The 15,215-nt window shown below is 46.4% G+C and overlaps 1 pseudogene; it reads left to right on the top strand.

The window, feature by feature from the left end:
* Positions 1-381: 381 nt before the first annotated feature.
* Positions 382-1,523, top strand: LOC147091819 (uncharacterized; annotated as a pseudogene).
* Positions 1,524-15,215: the final 13,692 nt, after the last annotated feature.

Here is a 15,215-nt window from a genome sequence, read left to right as displayed (position 1 = left end):
TTGCAAAGAAGCATACTGACAACTGGACAACCAGGAATACTACAGACAGTTACCCGCAGATCCGACCAAAGAACACACCCGCCAACTCAACAGACTGATCAAGACCTTCGATCCAGACCTTCAGAGTATCCTACACGCTCTCATCCCACGTACTCCCCGCGTAGGAGCCTTCTACTGCCTCTCAAAGATACACAAAGCCAACACGTCCGGACGTCCTATCGTATCAGCAACAGAACCCTGTGTGAGAAGCTCTCTAGATAAATCGAGGGCATCCTGAAACCCATCGTAACGGGAACCCCCAGCTTCTGTCACGACACTACAGACTTCTTACAGAAACTCAGCACCCACGGACCAGTTGAACTAGGAACACTCCTCGCCACGATGGACATCTCGGCACTCTACACCAGTATCCCCCACGATGAAGGCATCACTGCGACAGCCTTAATACTCAACACCAACAACAGCAAATCTCCGGACGCCATCGTTAACTCATCCGCTTCAGCCTTGACTACAATGTCTTCACCTTCGACAACCAGTTCTTTACCCAAACACACAGAACAGCCATGGGGACCAAATTCGCACTCCAATACGCCAACATCTTCATGCACAAGTTCGAGCAAGACTTCTTCACTGCACAGGACCTCCAACCAAACCTATACACCAGATACATCGACGACATTTTCTTCCTATGGACCCACGGCGAAGAATCACTGAAAAGACTACACGATGACATCAACAAGTTCCATCCCACCATCAAACTCACTAGGGACTACTCCTCAGAATCGGTTTCATTCGTGGACGCACGAATCTCCATCAAAGATGGACACCTCAGCACTTCACTCTACCTCAAGCCCACGGACAAGCTCACGATGCTCCTCTTCTCCAGCTTCCACCCTAACCACGTTAAAGAAGCCATCTCTTATGGACAAGCCCTGCAAATACACAGGATGTGCTCAGACGTGGAGGAGCGTGATCGACACCTACAGACGTGAAAGACGCCCTCATAAGAACGGGATATGATGCTCGACTCATCGATCGACAGTTCCGATGCAACACAGCGAAAAATCGCATAGACCTCCTCAGAAGACAAACACGGGACACAACCAACAGAATACCCTTCGTCGTCGAGTACTTCCCCAGAGCGGAGAAACCATGCCATGATCTCCGCAGCCTTCAACATGTCATCGACGATGATGAACACCTCACTAAGGCCATCCCCACACCTCCACTACTCACCTTCAAACAGCCGCCTAACCTCAAACAGACCATCATTCACAGCAAATTACCGAGCTTTCAGGAGAACAGCCACCACGCCACCACACAACCATGCCCCGGCAACCTCTGCAATTCATGCCAGATCATCAACACAGATACCATCATCACACGTGAGGACACCACCCACCAGGTACATGGTACATACTCATGTGTCTCGGCCAACATTGTCTACCTCATACAGTGCAGGAAAGGATGCCACGGAGCATGGTACATTGGCGAGACCATGCAGACACTGCGACAACGGATGAATGGACACTGCACAACAATCGCCAGGCAGGAGTGTTCCCTCCCAGTCGGGGAATGCTTCAGCAGTCAAGGACATTCAGCTTCCGATCTTCGGGTAAGCATTCTCCAAGGTGGCCTTCGAGACACACAGCTACACAAAATCGGCGAGCAAAAACTGATAGCCAAGTTCTGCACTCCTGAGGACGGCCTCAACCGGGATCTTGGGTTCATGTCATGCTACATGTAACCCTACCTGACGTAGAGTCATCCAGACTCGAGTCGTCGTTCGCTTGTTCTCTCTGCACAGATGCGGCCGGACCTGCTGTGATTTCTAGCAAAGTTTTTAGTTTTTTCTGTTTTTCAGACATACCCCAGCGTCTGCAACATTTGACCCCTTGTGAACCCACCTCATTGTTCTTTGATGTAATGTTTTCCTGACTGACCTGTTTGGACACCATTCACACCTTTGATTGCTGTGATTATCTCTCTGCCGAGGTGTGATAAAGGGCAGTTAGAAAGATTACCTGTAATCATCTGGCAGTTTTCTCTGATTATATATGCTGTGCCTGTATGCTTCTCTCCACTTCACCTGACGAAGAAGCAGCGCTCCGAAAGCTTGTGATCTCAAATAAAGCTGTTGGAATATAACCTGGTGTTGTGTGACTTCCTACATAAGAACTTAAGAATAACATAATAAATAAAAGAACGTGTAGGCCATGCGGCCCCTCAAGCCTGCTCCACAATTCAAAAAGGTCATGGCCGATCATCGAACTCAAATCCACTTTCCCGCCCGATCTCCTTATCCTTTCATTCCCCTTTTGTCCTAAAATGCATCTATCTCAGCCTTGAATATAGTAGAAGACTCAGCATTCACAGCCCTCTGGGGCACAGAATTCCAGAACTTCACAACCCTCTGAGTAAAGAAATTCCTTCTCATCTCAATCTTAAATGGCCTACCTCTTATACTGAGACTATGCCCCCAAGTTCTAGACACGCCAGCCAGGGGAAACAAGCTCTCAACATCTACCCTATTAATCCCCTTTAAAATCTTGTATGTTTCGATGAGATCACCTCTCCTTCTTCTTAACTCCAGAGCGTATAGGCCCATTCTACACAATGTCTCATCATAGGACAGACCTCTCATCCCAGGAATCAAGCTAGTGAAACTGTGTTGCACCGCCTCCAAGGCAAGTTTATCCTTCCTTAGACAAGGAGACCAAAACTGTGCACAGTGCACCAGGTGTGCTCTCACCAAGGCCCTGTACAATTGTAGTAAGAATTCGTTACTCTTACACCAACCCCCTTGCAATAAAGGTCCACATGCCATTTGCCTTCCATATTGCTTGCTGTACTTGAATGCCAGCTTTCAGTGTTTCTTGCATGAGGACACCCAATTCTCTCTGAACACCAACATTTGAGTGTTTCTCAGCATTTAAAATATAATGGCCTAGAAATTCGGTATAGCTGCGTTTGGGGCAATAGTCCTGGTGATGTGCAAAGTTTAGCGCCAGGCGCAATTTAGCGCCACCTAACGCCATATTGGGTAGCAGCGTCCCTAAAGGTGATAGCAGCGCTTAATCAGGCGCTGCCTTCTACTCTTAAGGCGCTAAACCGGCGGCGCAACCCAATTTCGCGCCGCGTGGGGCGTAGCGAAGGTGCTGTCAATAATCACTTTCACTTAGACACACTGGCGCCGGCCAGCTGTTAAAGGGGCAGGTCAATTGTCATCACCAGCCACACTCACTGCCTTGTAGGCCTTCAAAGCGGTGGGAGCCTACCTGTGGCGCACCAGGCTAGCAAGATATGGAAAGGGTGAGGCAGAGGGCGGAACGCCTCACTGATGGGTCATTGGATGCTTTGATTGGTGCAGTGGAATCAAGGCCATGGCAGATGGTCGTATTGTGATTTATGTTTTAGACAGTCTCCCGGGTGTGAGAGTCAGTTATATGGCAGTGTATTAGTTTTGCTTTCTGTTGCCATAGCTTTCTCATGTTTGAAGGAACCACATTTTGTGTAATGAAACACTTTCTTCATTTACAATGGCCATGCCTGCTGTTTACATGCATCTTGCCCTTCACAGGCTTGGGGGTATCAGACTGGCTCCATTCCACTTCTTGGAATGGCAGCAAGCGTTCTGTGAGATGGGCCTAGAAGCTACTTCTGATCAGCCTCTGACGCACAGCCTGAGAAGAGCCGCTCGCATAGAAGTTCAGGCCAGCAGGCATCTTCTCAGCCACCGACAGAAATGTCCTGCACCTTATCTGAGGTTGCAGATCTGGCTGAAGCAGCTGGCACAGCTTAGTCACCACCTCCTTTCTAAATTGCAGCCTTCTGACACACTGCTCCTCCGGCATGTTCATGTAGGGAAACTGCTGTCGGAAAACCCTGCCAGCGTAAGGTCTGCTGTGGCAATGTCTGTGGCCCTCCTCTGTCTGGCCATGCCTGCCCCCCTCTCCCAGCGTCTCAGTGCCCTTTCCAGATGATTCAGCAGCAGGACGTTCCCCTCCAATGCCCACAGGAAGGTTCCCTGTTGTCAAGGCTCACCAACAGCAAGGTGACGGTCAGAAGGCTGAAGATCGTCTGCCTGCACTGGCTCAGTGGTCAAATGGCTGTGAGTGTGCAGCTCAGCAACTCTTTGTAGCTCTCGAGGAATTTGAGCTCCAAAAATGGCTGCCGCTTTTAAACCACACCAGTCCCCTTTAAATAACGCTCCTCCAACCCGAGACCGACTTGGTAAGGCCCAGGTAAGCTGTCACTATTAGCGCCAGGTGCTACGGAGGGGGGAGCCACTGAATTTCCAGTCTGGGGCGCCCAAAAGGCGTTGCGCACTCAAATGACATCATAATCAGCCTGCGCCCATGAGCGGGCGCTAAGATTTAGCGCCGGCGCTAAATGCATGCTCAATATGGGGCGAGGCGGTAGGCGCCTTGCGCACAACCGGAAATTGGCTAGCGCCCCACTTCTCGGCCTCTTTAGGTGTTAATCGGTGGCGCTAACAACCGAACCTCACATTTCCATACATTATACTCCATCTGCCACCGTACTGCCTACTCACTCAGTCTATCTATATCCCTGTGCAGATTCTTTGCATTCTCCTCACAGCTCACTGTCCCACATAGCTTTGTATCATCAGCAAACTTAGGTACATTACACACGGACCCTTCATCTGTGTCACTAATATAGATTGTAAATAGCTGAGGCCCCAACAGAGATCCTTGCGGCACCCCACTAGTTACAGCCTGCCAACCTGAAAAAGATCCGTTATCCCTACTCTCTGGTTTCTGTCTGTTAACCAATCCCCTATCCATGCTATTAAAGTACCCCTAAATCCATGCGCTCTAATCTTATGTAATAAACGTTTATGTGGCACCTTATTGAATGCCTTTTCGAAATCCAAATATACTATATCAACTGGTTCCCTTTATCTACTCTGCTAGTTACATCCTTAAAAATCTCTAATAAATTAGTCAAACACGATTTCCCTTTCATAAAACCATGTTGACGCTGCTGAATCATGTTATGATTTTCTAAGTGTCTTAATACCATTTTCTTAACAATGGATTCCAGAATTTTCCCGACGACTGATCTCATGCTAACTGGCCTGTGGTTCCCTGTATTTTTCTCCCTCCGTGCTTGAATGGCGGTGTTACATTTGCGACCTTCCAATCCGCTGGGACCATTCCAGAATCTAGTGAATTTTTGATGATCAAATCCAATGCTCGCCACTATCTCTTTCGCCACCACTTTTAGAACCCTAGGATGTAGGCTGTCAGGTCCAGGGGATTTGTTGGTGTTTAGTCTCATTAGTATCTCTAGTACTTTTTCTGTACTTATATTAATTATGTTAAGTTCCTCACTTCATTAGACCATTGGGATCCACGTTTTTTTGCAGGCTTTTTATGTCTCCTAATGGGAAGACAGACAGAAAATATTTGTTGAATGTTTCTGCCATTTCCTTATTCCACATATTAATTTTTGCTGTCTCAGACTCTAAGGGAGCAGCGTTTCCTTTTGCCACTCTTTAACTATTTCCATACTTGCAGAATCTGCTTTTATACTTCTTGCTAGTTTTCTCTCATAATCTATTTTTTCCCTTTTTATCAATGTTTGATCAACCATTGCTGGTTTCTGAAACTTTCCCAACCCTCAGGCTTACATTATTCTTTACACAATTATAAGCTGCTTCTTTCAATCTAATGCTATCCTTAAGTTCTTTAATTAGCTATGGTTGGATCACTTTTCCCATGGAAAATAAGAACATAAGAAATAGGAGCAGGAAAAGGCCTATTGGCCCCTTGAGGTTGCTCCGCCATTCAATAAGATCATGGATGTACTAGGGCTCAAAGCCACTTCACAGCTGGCTCCTCAAAACCCTTCACTCCCTTATCTTGCAAAAAATTTCCAACTTAAATATATTTAATGACCCAGCCTCCAGAGCTCCCTAATAGAGAAGACGTTCTTCCCCATTTCACTTCTAAAAGGGTGACCCTTTATTTTGAGACTGGGCCCCGAGTTCTAGATTCTCCCACGATTGGAAACATCCTCGCTGTATCTACCCTGTCGAGCCCCCTTAGTATCTTATGTGTTTCAATAAGATCACCTCTCATTCTTCTAAATTCCAATGAGTATAGGCCCAGCCTGCTCAACCTTTCCTCGTAAGTCAAAACCCTCATCTCTGGAATTAACCTAGTGAATCGTCTCTGAGCTGCCTCCAATGCAATTATATCCTTCCTTAAATAAGGAGACCAAAACTCAACGCAGTACTCAAGCTTTGGTCTCAGCAATACCTTGTACATTTGTAGCAGGACTTCCCTGCTTTTATACTACAACCCTCGTGAAATAAAGGCCATCATTCCATTTGCCTTTTTAATTACTTGCTGTACCTGCATGCAAACTTTTTGTGTTTCCTGCACAAGGACCGCCAGGTCCCTCCGAACTGTAGCATTTTATAATCTCTCTCCATTTAAATAATAGATTGCCTTTTTATTTTTCCTGCCAAATTGGATAAACTTGCACTTTCCCACATAATACTCCAACTGCCAAAAGTTTGCCCACTCACCTAGCCTGTCTATATCCTTTTGCAGTTTCTTTGAGTCCTCTGCACAACTTGCTTTCCCACCTATCCTTGTATCATCCGCAAACTTGGCTACATTACACTCGACCCCTTCATTCAGGTCATTAATGTAGATTGTAAATAGTTGGGGCCCCAGCATCGAACCATGTGGCACCCCACTAGTTACTGTTTGCCAACCATAAAATGACCCATTTATCCCAACTCTCTGCTTTCTGTTATTTAGCCAATTTCTATTCATTCTAATATATTACCCCAACTCCGTTGCAGTAAAATTTTATGAGGCACATTATCGAATGCCTTCTGGAAATCCAAATACACAACATCCGCCTGCTCACCCTTGTCCATCCTGCTTGTTACATCCTCAAGGACCACCAGCATATTTGTTAAACATAATTTACCTTTCCTAATACCATGCTGACTGTGTGACTGCAATATATTTTCTAAATGCCCTGCTACTGCTTCATTAATGAAGGACTCCAGCATTTCCCCAACGACAAATGTTAGGCTAACTGGTTTATAGTTTCCTGCTTTTTCTCTCCCTTCTTTCTTAAATAGGGGTGTTATATTAGCGATTTTCAAATCCGCTGGGACCTATCCAGAGTCCAGGGTAGTTTGGTATATTGCAACCAATGCATCCACTATCTCTGCAGCCACTTCATTAAAGAGCCTGGTATGCAGGCCATCTGTTCCAGGGGACCTGTCAGTTTTTAGTCCCATTATTTTACTGAGTAATATTTCCTTAGTGATAGTGATTGTTTATCGTTCCCCACTCCTTGTGGCCCCTTGATTATCCATTATTGTGATGTTGTTAGTGTCTTCTATGGTGAAGACCGATGCAAAATATTTGTTCAGAATCTAATCTATTTCCCTGTTTCACTTTATTTATTCCCCAGTATCATACTCTAAGGGACCAACGTTTACTTTATCTACCCTCTTCCTTTTTATAAACCTGTTTTTGTTTATCAATGGAATGTATTATTGTCGAGAATTATTAATTTTTTCTTTAAATGCTAGCCACTGCTTATTTACCGCCATATCTTTTTATCTATTTTTCCAATCAATTCAACCAACTCTCCCCTCATACCTATGGAATTGGCTTTCTTTAAGTCTAAGAGTCTAGTTTCAGACTTAGGCAAGTCACTCTCAAAGTTACCATGAAATTCTATCATATTATGAGCACTCTGCCCCTGGGGGTCCTTTACTATGAGATTGCTGATTAACCTTGTCTCATTAGTGAATACAAGTTATAAAATAGCTTGTTTGCTGGTTGGTTCCATGATATATTTTTCTGGAAACTGTCCCGAATACATTCCATGAACTCGTCCTCCAGTCTACATTTGGCAAATTAATTTGGTCGGTCTATATGAAGATTAAAAGCCCCCAAGATCCTTATACCCATCACTTCTCACTGTAACACATTGTTTACCATACACTACTCACTCAAACACTGATATTCCTCATGCCCCGCAAAGTAACAAACTGATATAAACCCAATCCAATGAATTTAACACGGATATAGCCAGCAACCTCTCAGTGTAACACTCCGATATACCCTACACCTCTCATTGCAACACTCTGCTGTACCCCACACCCGGCAATGTAACAATCTGAGAAAGCCCACACCCCTCACTGTAACACTCTGATATACCCCACACCCCTCACTGTAAAAATCTAATATACACCACGCAACTCACTATATCCTCACCCCTCACTGGAACACACTGAAATACCCCACACCCTTCACTGTAAAATTCATATACCACACATTCTCACTTTAACGCTCTATTATACCCCACGCTCCTTACTATAAAACTCTGATATACCTCACACCCATCACTATTAAATTCTGACATACACTACACCCCTCAAGGTAACAATCTGATATGCACCACACCACTCGCTTTAACACTGGGATATACACCATCCCCGTCATTTTACACACTGATATACCCCACATGCCTCACTTTATCACTGATATACACCAAACCACTCAATGTAACACTCTTGATATATCCCTCACCTCTCATGCTAACACTCTGATATTCCACACACCCAGCAATGTAACAATCTGTGAAAGCCCACACCCATTATTGTGGCTCTCAGATATACCCTCACCCCTCATTTTAGCACTCTGATATTCCCCGCATTCTCACCGTAACACTCTGAAATAACCCGCACCCCTCACTGTAAAACTCTGATATACCTCACACCACTCACTATAACACTCTGATATACCGTACACACCTCCCTGTAACATTCTGATATACCACACACCCCTCACTGTAAAACCTTGACATACGTCAATCTCCTCACTGTAACACACTGATATACCCCACACCCCTCACTGTAACACACTGATATGCCCCACAACCCTCACTCTAACTCTCAGATATAACCCACACTCCTCACTGTAACACTGATATACTCCACACCCCTCACTGTAACACACTGATATACCCCACACCCCTCACTGTAACACACTGATATGCCCCACAACCCTCACTCTAACTCTCAGATATAACTCGTAAAGGACATCCTCCTCCCCAGGCTGGGCTGTTCGGGCTCCTGTGGGCCTGGCCAGGCCGGGCTGCTCTGCCTCACCGCCCACTTTCATGGTAACTGGGCCTCCAGCTGCTGCTGCTATCTGGATGTTTGCCTCTTGCAGCCAGGGAAAGGCCCTGAGAGACAGCCGCCATCTTTGCGTAGGGCCCCAGATCCACCAGCATTCTGCCGAGCCCCAGAGTCACCATCATTGTGCGGGGCCCCAGAGCCTCCATTTTTCTGCGGTGCCCCCAGCCCAGCCGTCATTGGGCAGGACCCAAGAGCCACCATCTTTGTGCAGGGCCCCAGAGCCATCAGATTTGAGCGGGGCCGAAGAGCCGCAAGCATTGTGCGGGACCCAAAAGCCGCCATCTTTGTGCGGAGCCCAAAAGCTGCCTGATTTGTGCGGGGCCCCAGAGCCATCAGATTTGAGCGCGGCCACAGGGCCGTCAGATTTGAGCGGGCCCCCAGAGCCATCAAAAATGTGCATGGCCCCAGAGCCATCAGATTTGAGCGGGCCCCCAGAGCCATCAGAAATGTGCGTGGCCCCAGAGCCATCAGATTTGAGCGGGCCCCCAGAGGCATCAGAAATGTGCGTGGCCCCAGAACCATCAGATTTGAGCGGGCCCCCAGAGCCATCAGAAATGTGCGTGGCCCCAGAGCCATCAGATTTGAGTGGGCCCCCAGAGGCATCAGAAATGTGCATGGCCCCAGAACCATCAGATTTGAGCGGGCCCCCAGAGCCATCAGAAATGTGCGTGGCCCCAGAGCCATCAGATTTGAGCGGGCCCCCAGAGCCATCAGAAATGTGCGTGGCCCCAGAGCCATCAGATTTGAGTGGGCCCCCAGAGCTGTCAGAAATGTGCGTGGCCCCAGAGCCATCAGATTTGAGCGGGCCCCCAGAGCCATCAGAAATGTGCGTGGCCCCAGAGCCATCAGATTTGAGCGGGCCCCCAGAGCCATCAGAAATGTGTGTGGCCCCAGAGCCATCAGATTTGAGCGGGCCCCCAGAGCCATCAGAAATGTGCGTGGCCCCAGAGCCATCAGATTTGAGCGCGGCCCCAGAGCCGTCAGATTTGAGCACGGCCCCAGAGCCATCAGAGTTCAGCGGGCCCCCAGAGACATTAGAAATGTGCATGGCCCCAGAGCCATCAGATTTGAGCGGGCCCCCAGAGCTGTCAGAATTGTGCATGGCCCCAGAGCCATCATATTTGTGCATGGCCCCAGAGCCGTCTGATTTGAGCATGGCCCCAGACCCGTCAGATTTGAGCGGGCCCCCAGAGCTGTCAGAATTGTGCATGGCCCCAGAGCCATCAGATTTGTGCGTGGCCCTAGAGCCGTCAGATTTGAGTGCGGACCCAGAGCCGTCAGATTTGAGTGCGGACCCAGAGACGTCAGATTTCTGCCTGGCCCCAGAGCCATCAGATTTGTGCATGGACCCAGAGCTGTCTGATTTGAGCACGGCCCCAGAGCCGTCAGATTTGTGCGCGGCCCCAGAGCCATCAGATTTGAGCGGGGCCCCAGAGCCGTCAGATTTGAGCAGGGCCCCAGAGCCGGCATCTTTGTGAGTGGCCCCAGAGCCGGCATCTTTGTGCGGGACCCTAGAGCCGGCATCTTTGTGAGTGGCCCCAGAGCCGGCATCTTTGTGTGGGACCCAAGAGCCGCCATCTTTGTGCGGAGCCCCAGAGCCATCATATTTGGGAGGGACCATAGAGCCTCCATCTTTGTGCTAGGCTGCAGAGACGATTTATCTGTGCTAGGCGGGGGTGGGACCTGCTACTTTGTTCAATGAGCAGTGCCGCTATCTTTGTCTAGGGCACAGCGAACGCTACCTTGGTGTGGGCGGGGGTTGTGCTGTTTCAGACGGCCCGGTATGGGCGGCCATCTTTGTCTACATCAATGGTGCCTTTCCAGAGGTGACTGACCGATGGCCGTGCCCCTCACAGGGAGCCCAGTGCAGACAATGTGTGAGTTAGCGTGTTAATGTTCATCAAGATCACTGACCCCACAGTGTGGAGATGCCGGTGTTGGACACAATTTACACCTTTGATTGCTGTGATTATCTCTCTGCCGAGGTGTGATAAATGGCAGTTAGAAAGATTACCTTTAAACATCTGACATTATTCTCTGACTATATAAGCTGTATTTTTATGCATCTCTCCACTTCACCTGACGAAGGAGCAGCGCTCCGAAAGCATATGATTTCAAATAAAGCTGTTGGACTATAACCTGGCGTTGACTGACCCCACAGGCAGCCGAGTTTGGGGGAGAGCAGCTCAATACAATTCAGGCCCAGGGAGCCCAGTATAAACATTGTGTGAATAAGCATGTTAATGTCACCCAGATCAGCAGCCCAGCCCGGCCCGGGGGAGAGTGGCTCGCCACAATATGAGGGCCAGCGAGCCCAGTACAGACAGTGTGTGAGTGAGCATGTTAATGTCACCCAGATCACCAGCCCCGCCGGCCCGGCCCGGGGGAGAGTGGCTCACCACAGTATCAGGCTCAGGGAGCTCTCAGGCTGCACATTCAACGCTTCTTCTTATCCTTTAATGAATTTTACAATCAATGTAAATGGATATTTCCCCACATTCTTCAGCTGCTCTCTGAACTTACTCTGTGTCACGGCATATATCCCAGTGTTTGTGCAGCAACTCAGCAGCTGAAGCATGAATCCAATGTCCACTACAAAATCTATTACATATATAGAACGATGACCCAAATAAACCACCCGATTCCACATAGAACACACCATAAATATTGTCCATAACAGGATGAAATTGCCGGAGATAACAAGGAGTAAAATCATGGATTTCCTGCGGCTCTCCATCTCTGGATCTCTGGGACTCTCCGCACTACTGGGACCCCGGAGCCTCCTGCGGGCTCTGTTGGACAGTAAAATGTGTCTGACGGTAACAGCATTGAGCAGCAGAATCACAACAAATGGGAGCCCCGGTGTGAGAATATTATGAAGCAACTCGATTACTGCCCAGGCCAGTGAATACTGAACAGCCGGTGATACAGCACAAAACCAGGGGAAGTTCTCTAACCAATATTCATCTGTCAACATAAAATACCAGAAGATATTCTTTAAACCGCTCAGCACAGTTACTGTTCCCAGAACCACAGCCGCCGTTTTCTTGGTGCAATAATTAGTTCTCAGCTTCTGACAACAAATGGCCACAAATCGATCAAAGGTGAAAGTGACGGTGAACCAGACAGAACAGTCTGTGGCTGCATAAAGCAGGACGGCGTGGACATTACACACGGGGATGGACCTCACGAAACTAAACTGTTCCCAATAAACAATCGGTATGTGCCTCAATATCAGGTCGAGGACAACGACCAGTAGATCCGCCGCTGCCATGGCCACCAGGTAGCGAGTGACACATGTGGAGAGACCGCACTTCCCCCGAGACAGGATCACAATCGTCACTACGTTCACTGTGAGGAAGGGAAATAAACAGGGAAATTATACATCAGGGTGGGAACATAAGCAGTAGCTGATGGAAGCCGGAGTGAAATCTGCGACTCACGAGCAACATTCAATGATATAACCTAATTCTATTACCTGTGGAGCTGAATACAGGGTTTATTGCAAGAATAATCGGGAAGTACATTGTGGAATCAATAAATAAAAGGGGATAAATACAACATGAAATTATCAGATGTTTGATCAATGAGAGGATAAATGATCAATCTATATTTTACCCAGCAGACAGAAGCACTGCCCGAGGTACCAGGGTCACAAAGGACCAGAACCTTTCAGGAAGCCATCGTGTCCCGGGATCAGTCAGTATTAGGAGCAGTGCAAATCGCTTTGGTGCCCCTTTGTCGGGGAGGGTGAAATCCACTTGGATTCCTGCTCCTGGTTAGAATATCCATTACATTTTATACTGAACATGAATGCAACAGCAAAATACAGAAACAGCAACCATGGCGTGCAATAATTGCAGACAATTGTATGTAAAATGTACAGATGTATATGACAATGCTAAGATAATAAATAAAAGTGCGCTGCAATTATAAAGATAACTCGGCTGTAAGAAGTGTTTTGAAGATTGAATTTTCTGCATTTTTGTTGAGATACACAAGTCGTAGCTCATTGAAAGGAAGATTCACCAAATAACATTGCAAATAACATCAATACGGATGGACACTGAATTAAAATAAATAATTGTCATAGACCAGGTAATGTCCCACTAAATGCATTTATTACCATCGAAATCAGACGACTTATCCCACAGGCAAAGTGCCGCTGAATGATTTTGTAAAGTATCTGAACACAAATGGAAGAGATTAATCCATGTACCTTTTCACCTGTTGGTTTCCAACCTGTGCAGAGAAAACAAAATATCAAAGGGTTTTCTGATCCTCACTTCCTCAGTTACAATCAGCTGGGATTGTTTATCCTGAAGTACAACAGGGGGCAATATAGACTCACTCTGCGTCTCACAGAGATCCAGTGAACTGTAACAGACAGGCATAGGGTCCAATTGTAAATTCAAACAAAGATTAGAAATAAAAGTATTGCAATTTTGAAGGCACCGAGAGTAATTTATCCACGTTTGCTGATGATAAAAAGCTAGGTGGGACAGTAAGCTGCGAGGAAACATAAAGCATCTGCAAAGGGATAAAGATTGATTAAGTGTCTGGGTAATAAGGTGGAAGATGGAGTAAAATGTAAAGAAATGTGAAGTTATTCACTTTCGTTGGAAGAATAGAAAAACAGAATATTTTTGCAATGGTGAGAAAATTTCAGATGTTGGTGTTCAGAGACATTTGGCTGTCATGGTGTAAGAAACACAGAAAGCGAGCGTACAAGTACAGCAATAATGAAGGCAAATGGCATCTTGGCTTTTACAGGATTCTGAAGGGGATTTAAAGGTAGATGCTGAGAGATTGTTTCCCCTGGCTGGAGTGTCTAGAACATAGTCTCAGGATAATGGGTAGGCCATTTAAGACCGAGATTATGAGGAATTTATTCACTCAGAAGTTTGTGAATCTTTGAAATTCATGGCCCCAGATGGCTGTGAAAGCTGAGTCGTCGATTGTATTCAAGGCTGAGATAGATAGATTTTTGGACTCTAGGGGAATCAAAAGGGCAGGAAACTAGAGTTGAGGTGGATGATCAGCCATGACCTTATTGAATGGTGGAGTAGGCTCGAGGCCTACTCCTGCTCCTATTTCTTATGTTTTTATGTTCCTATGAAATCTGGCTGAATGAACGCCTTGTTAGAATATAAATTATCTTTGTAAACCTATTTTAACCTTCAGAAGCAGTGCCACTAATGCAGAACTGGAGAGGGTAAAGAAAGAGATGCGGACTGGAACTGAATGATTAGCGAATATTTCAGGCATTTAATGATGTGGATGTGATCTGCCAGGCTTTGTTCCTGTGAATCTTTACGTAACCATACCGAGTTTTTGGTGAAAACTAAAGCAAAACCCTGCGGATACTGGGAATCTGAAATGAAAACAGAAAATGTTGCAAATACTCAGCGGGTCAGGCAGCTTCTGTGGAGAGAGAGAGAAAAAGAGTTAATGCTTCAGGTCGATGACCTTTCGCCATTAGGTGAAAATTCTCCTCAACAAAGACAACATTCTTCTGATCTGATGCAAATATTCAATGTAGATAGCAGACTGAAATTCGTTAAATTAAGAGTCGCACCCAATAAATTTGCTTGAGTTGAATATCGAATATTTGAATCTTGGTAACATGATATCACCTTCAGTATCAATAGCTGACAGCAGCGCGGATGTGATGGTGAATGACAAAGAGAGAAACACAGTTAAACATGGTGTAAATAATTCATTGTTGGATGCAGAGATTTACCAGGAACACCACAGCAGCTAGGGCGGGGGCTTGAGGGAGTAAATGACAAGAATAGTAATGCAGTTAAACATGATTTACACAATTAATTGCTGGATAGTGAGACTTACCAGGAACACCAACAGTAGCGAGGATGTTCCATTATATTTATGCAACAAACCATGTGTTAACAAAGTTGCAACAACTAGAAACGGAAATAACTGAATACCCCATGGTAAATAGCAAGAGTAATATAACAGTGTTGCATGCATTATTGAATTAATAACTGGA

This window comes from Somniosus microcephalus, unplaced genomic scaffold (genome assembly GCF_052327205.1).
Source record: "Somniosus microcephalus isolate GS21.2 unplaced genomic scaffold, FLI_Smic_1.0 unresolved_chr3, whole genome shotgun sequence".
NCBI classification, from domain to species: Eukaryota; Metazoa; Chordata; class Chondrichthyes; order Squaliformes; family Somniosidae; genus Somniosus; species Somniosus microcephalus.
The sequence above is the reverse complement of the archived record's forward strand: the minus strand, read 5'-3'. Positions and strand labels throughout refer to the sequence as shown.